Source organism: Arvicanthis niloticus, chromosome 6, assembly GCF_011762505.2.
Source record: "Arvicanthis niloticus isolate mArvNil1 chromosome 6, mArvNil1.pat.X, whole genome shotgun sequence".
NCBI lineage: Eukaryota > Metazoa > Chordata > Mammalia > Rodentia > Muridae > Arvicanthis > Arvicanthis niloticus.
Window position 1 is genome coordinate 59,072,855 of NC_047663.1, and position 6,772 is coordinate 59,079,626.

The window sequence follows — 6,772 nt, forward strand, 5'->3', positions numbered from 1 at the left end:
GGTTATGCATGTGAACACACACCACAGGAATATACATCCACAAACATGAAAAAAGGACAGTTTGGTTATTCACCAGCTGAGGTTTTAGTGTCAGAAGGTTGGTTTTTATTTTAAAGGTAATTGAGAAACTGAAAACAGCTTTGAATAAGACAAAGCCAGGCCGTTATACAAAAAGCGTAATGTAATACTCATGTTTATTGACTACTTTATATTTTCCGCAAACTATTTAATGTAGTTGAACTATTTAATGAATTGAATAACTCAGTCTTTTCTTTAAAAAATTAACAAAGGTTTTTAGTTTCACTATAGCATTTGAAAAATTAATCTGGGTGTGGTGGCTCACACCTTGGTGGCTCCAAGCACTGAGGAGGCAGGGGCAGGCAGATCTCTGAGTTTGAGGCCAGCCTGGTCTACAGAGCTAACTAGGACAGCCAGGGCTACACAGAGAAACCCTGTTTCCAAATGGGGAAAAATCAGAGAGGTTTGAGGGAAGCCACATGATGAAAATGGAACAGAGAGAGACACGGAGCCAACGAAAAGATTGCAGGGGAAGAGATCCCCCAAAGAGGTTACCTCAGAAAATGCTGTCATTTACAACTCGGATGCTGAAAGCTGAGCCAGGTCCCAGGAACCCTTGGTGGGAAGAGAGAACCCACTCCTGAAAGTTGTTCTCTGAGCTCCATGTTTGTAGGGGAGACTATCCATCAAACAGATTATCAAAGTCAGTCCTAGGGATACACAGCCACAGAAACTGCATTTTCACAGTCCAAACTCCATGGTTGTCCATGTCTGTCATCTCAGTATTCAGGAGGCAGAGGCAAGAGGATCGTGGCTAGCTCCATGCCAGTCAGTCTAAAGAGCAAATTTCAGACAGTCCAGACTTCACAGTAAGACATAGTATGTCTCAAAAATAAACAGACAAAGGTGAAGTGGAAACATAAAGGTTCTTTGGAAAGTCAGTTGTGATGGATGGTATTTTGCTGAGGCAAACACGTGAAGAAATGTTGTCCTGAAGTGGACACAAGTGAAAGACTAAGGCACACTAGTGAAGGAACTATTTGCTGAAGCAGACACAGGTGAAAGGATGTTCTGTTAAAGCAAAAGGACACGTGATGAAGGACTCCTTGCTAACAACACTAATGTATTGATCTTACATTTCGTGGTTGAGCTACATTTATTGGGACTCCATAGAGAGAAACGCACCCAAAATATCTGATTGGAAGATGGATGTCAGCTGAGGCAAGACACGGGCTGAGGTAAGACCAGCGGAGGACACAAGATGTTCAGAGGATAGAACTAGGACTCTACAGTGACAGGCTGAGTTTGGCTTGCTTATAGAGCTAGTTGTGCAATGCTTGTGGGTCTTCCGCTGATCTTAGCTTCCCCAAGAGAAGCATAGCCAAGAACTTCTGGCATTCCTCCTTGGTCCCTCCTGCTGAGGCCTGGCTGGTTCTGGTAGGTAGTGCCATCACTGCACTGCTATTTCATGTGTTCATCCCTACTCTATCAAACTAGACTGCTGATGTGTCCATGAAGTGTTTGCAAGTGGAGTGGATCGAGCTGCTGTTTCTGCTGACCTGTGAACTGAACTGCAGATTTCCAGACAACACAGACAGGAGTTGCTCCCAAGAACCTTTCTAAACAGGTCCACTTCCCCCATATTCTTTCTGTTTCACTACCTCTGATGGGTAGTGGGCTACAAGGGAGGTTAAAGTGTTAAGAACCACCATTGAAAATAGACATTTAAAAATATTAAAGTACAGGCAGTGGTGGTGCATGCCTTTGATCCCAGCACTTGGGAGGCAGAGACAGGCAGATTTCTGAGTTTGAGGCTAGCCTGGTCCACAGAGTTAATTCCAGGACAGCCAAGGCTACACAGAGAAACCCTGTCTCAAAAAAAAAAAAAAAAAATTAAAGTTGCACAAAGGAGCTGGAGAGATGACTCTGGTTAAGAGCACTGGATGCTTTTCCAGAGGAAAATTGAACCCAGGTTCAATTTCCAGCACCCACATGGCAGCTCACACCTGTCTGTAGCTCCAGTATCGGGATCTGACACACATGCAGACAAAACACCAATAAATATAAAATAAAAAAAAATTCTAGGTATTCTGGACTTGAAGTTTAAAAAAATAGTTTTAAAGTTTAGTTTTCTTTTTTTTTTTTTAAAGATTTATTTATTTTATGTGAGTACATTGTAGTTGTCTTCAGATACACCAGAAGAGGGCGCCAGATCACATTGCAGATGGTTGTGAGCCACCATGTGGTTGCTGGGAATCGAACTCAGGACCTTTGGAAGAGCAGTCAGTGCTCTTAACTACTGAGCCATCTCTCCAGCCCTAAAGTTTAGTTTTCTAAAAAAGATTTATTTATATACTTGATGTATATGAGTGTTCTATCTGCATGTATGCCTACACGCCAGAAAAGGGCATCAGATCCCATTACAGATGGTTGTGAGCCACCATGTAGGTGCTGGGAATTGAACTCAGGACCTCTGGAAGAGCAACCAGTGCTCTTAACTGCTGAGCCATCTCTCTAACCCTAACATTTTGTTTTGTTTTTTTCTTTAAGACAGGGTTTCTCTGCATAGCTCTGGCTGCCCTGGAACCTGCTCTGAAGATTAGGGTGGCCTCAAACTCCGAGATCTGCCTGCCTCTGCCTCCTGAGCACTGGGATTAAAGCAATGTGCCACCACCACCACCAATTTTATTTTATTTTTTGAATTTGCCTCCTGCACCTTCTCCACCCTGCTAGATTTTGTAAGGTGTAAGGGAGGAGTTTACTTCCATATTATCAAAATGGGTAATAGGTTACCAACACTTCCTTTGATTAATCAACCATCCATTCTTCATGGATTTAAAATGCTAATGTGTAAAATGTATTTTCAAATCTGGAGTTTTCATTTCTTCTCATTTATTAATTTTTAAAATATTTATACTGTGTGTCTTCATGCACATGTGTGTGTGTGTGTGTGTGTGTGTGTGTGTGTGTGTGTGTGCCTGAGCCTGTGTGCAGTCTATGGCATGCTTAGAGGTCAGAGGACAGCTTGCAGAATCAGTTTTTTCCTTTTTCCATGTGGCTTTGGAGGATGAACTTAGGTCATCAGGATAGTGGCAAGCATCTTTGCTCTCTGGCCCAAGCCTATATTCTTTGTTTTGAGACAACATCTTACTGTGTGGTCCTTGCTGCCCTAGAACTGCCCTTGAATGTAGAGATTTGCCTACTTCTGCCGACAGGCCTGGGATTTAAGGTGGCTGATGTTGGTTGTCAACTTGACTACATCTGGAATCTTTTAAAACCCAAGCAGCTTGGCCTGCCGATGGGAGATTTTTTTTTTTTTTTTTTAACCTGATTGGATCACTTGAGGTAGGAAGACTCACTCTAAATTAGGGACATACCTTCTGGTGGCAACTTATATGAAAGGAAATGTAAGAAGGAAACTTGCCTTTTGCCTGCTTGCCTTCACTCGCAATGGTAAGTCCATCTATGCTGCTGCTAAGGCATTTAGTCACTATTATTAGAATATATTCCTTCCATCAGGATTCCAAGTGAAACCAAAGACCAGCTGAGACATGCAGCCTTGTAAACTGAACAACTAGCAGATTCTTAGCCTTCCTGTTTCAAGGCAGCAATTGTTGGACTAGCTAGACCACAGACTGTAAGCCACTCTAATAAAACACACACACACAGGCAAACATGTAAACCTATTACAATTGTCTTTCTGATTTATGGTTATTGGATTTGTACTGTTTTATCTTTTTAGAGTATATTTTAGTTCTAAAAAAACTCAAGATGGGCATTGGTAGCGCACGCCTTTAATCCCAACACTTGAACAGAGGCAGGCAGATCTCTGAGTTTGAGGCCAGCGTGGTCTGCAGAGTGAGTTCTAGGACAGCCAGGGCTACACAGAGAAACTCAGTCTTGAAAAACCAAGAAAAAAAAAAATCTCATTAGTAAAGCCTTGTGCCATATGATTCTCTTGTCAGCCGGCACCAGGCCCTTCGAGAACTCTTATTTTGAAATGGTGGCTAATTTTAAGCTCTTTCTATAGTATAGTATTGTGAGTGCATTCAGCTGAAATTGGCCACCAAATTTGGGATTACTCAATTTAATGCCAGTGTTTTCTATTGTGTGAGGACAAAGGAGCAATCTGACCCTTTAGTTTAAGAGATACTTTGTCAACACTTATCTGCCTGGGGCACAAGCCCATACAGGCCTGAACTTATCTTCCTTTTCTCCCTCCATCCTCATGGCAGGAGCACCCCAGCCTTGTGATCCTGAGTCCCTGCACATGTCTCTTACAGTCCCGCCTAAAGCCAGACAGCTCCTCTGTCTCAGGACACAGGAGACCTGCAGTTGTCCGTGGATGCTCTTCTTACTTTTCTATTGCTGTGGCAAAACACCATGACCAAGAAACTTACAAAAGAAAGTATATTTAATTGTCCTTATGGCTCCAGAGCATTAAAGTCCATGGCAGAGCAAAGGCACAGTGGCAGACACATCTTGATCTATAAGAACGAGGTGGCTGGGCTGGAGGGTGTGGGCAACTGGACCTGGCATGAGCTTTTACCACCTCAAAGCCCCAGTGACACACCTCCTCCAACAGGGCCACACCTCCCAATCCCTTCCAAACAGTTCTTCCAAGTGGGGAATCAAATATTCTAACTGATGAGCCGTTGGGGTGTCTTTTTCACTCCAACCACCATGGTGCTCACTACCAAGGCTTTGAAAGGTTCTAAGACCCTGATTTCCGTGTGGTAGTGCAGTCTGAACTGCTTGGACCCTGTTTATGTGCCGTGGCTGGGATTTGTGGTATTCTGATATTGGCTTAGGAAATCATCTGTTTCCACAAAGCTTCCCACTTGGTTGCCATGGGATTGTAAACACTTTTCCACTCACTGGTGATTTAATCTATTCTGTCTTAGAAACTGCTTCTGCTTCCTTATTTTAATTTAGCATTTTCATATGCTGGTTTATTCTCTCTCTCCCCTCCCTCCTCCCTCTCCCCTTTTCTTCCCCCTCTCATTTCTCTCTCACACCCCTCTTACTTTCTCCCCTTTTATCTCTTTCTGGAGCTGAGGCTGAACCCAGGGCCTTGTTCTTTGCTAGGTAAGTACCCTACCACTGAGCTAAATCACCAACTTCGGTTTATTTTATTTCATTTCTCAAACAGAACAGATGCTTTCTACTATTTTTGTTGTATCTATTTCTCTCTCTCTCTCTCTCTCTCTCTCTCTCTCTCTCTCTCGATTATTTATTTCATGTATATGAGTACACTGTAGTTGTCTTCAGACACACCAGAAGAGGGCATCAGATCCCATTACAGGTGGTTGTGAGCCACCATGTGGTTTCTGGGAATTGAACTCAGGACCTCTGGAAGAGCAGTCAGTGCTCTTAACTGCTGAGCCATCTCTCCAGCCCTTGTTGTACCTATTGTAGTGGCCACCTGTAAATCAGTCCTTCTGGTTTATGGTGTTGACTTTCTGAAGTTGAATCTGTAGTTCATTTGTTTTCCACCATATTATTTAAATGAAACAATATAAAACTGCAGATTACCTACAGATCCCACGTATGTAAAGTTGTAAGCCACCATGTGGTTGCTGGGAATTGAACCTGGGGCCTCTGGAAGAGTAGCCAGTGCTGTTAACTGCTGAGCCATTTGTCTAGCCCCAGCTTCGATTTATTTTCTGTTTGAGCCAGAGTTTTGTTTTGGAAGGTGGTGGTGGTAGTGGTGGTGGTGGTGGTGGTGGTGGTGGTGGTGGTGGTGGTGGTGGTGGTGGTGGTGGTTTTCTGAGACCATCTTGTTATATACATGCTAGACTATCTTTGAACTTGCAGTCCTATCCCAGGCTGTCAGTACTGGGATTATAGGGTTTTGGCACCACACCTCATCTGATGCTCTTTGATTATGGTCACACATTGTGAACAGGGGAGCCTTGTGTTGGGGGCACTTGTTAAGGATTTCTCAGTGGCCAATGAGTAACTGGTGTTTGTGAATAAGTAAATACTCTGTCAATGTCAGTGGATGTTAATGTTCCTTTTTAAAAGATCTTAAAACCTTGTTTAATTATGTGTGTGTTTGTGTCTGGGTGTGGGTGTAGGTTTGTGTATATGAATGCAGGTGGCCAGAGGTTGGAGCAGTTGGTTGTGAGCTGTCTGGTGCTGGAGCCACACTCAGGTTCTCTGCAGGAGCAGTGGTCACAGCCTGGGAGCCATCACTCTAGCCCAGGGCTGGTGCTCCAAGTGCTGTGTTGGAACTTGGCTGATTTGTCAGGTTCTGGGTGAGGTTAGAGCTTCCAGCTATTACGCTTTGTTTTTTTTTTTTTTTTGGTTTGCTTTGTTTTACTTTTTTTTTTTGCTTTTTGAGACAGGGTCTCTGTCTTGAACTCACAAGCTCTGTCTGCCTCTTCCCCTCATTTTCCCCAGTGCTAGTATTAAAGCATGCGCTATCATGCCCTGCCTTACTATTGTGGGGTTTTTGTTTGTTTGTTTGTTTGCTTGCTTTGTTGTTGTTTTGTTTTATTTTTTGTTTGGTTGTTTTTGTTTTGTTTTTTTGAGACAGGGTTTCTCTGTGTTGCCCTGGCTGTCCTGGAACTCACTCTGTAGACCAGGCTGGCCTCGAACTTAGAAATCCGCCTGCCTCTGCCTCCCAAGTGCTGGGATTAAAGGTGTGCGCCACCACCGCCCGGCTAGGTTTTTTTTTGTTTGTTTGTTTTTTGTTTTTTTGTCAGTAACCGATACCTGACTTTCTTTTCTGTTACTCCCATTAAATTGC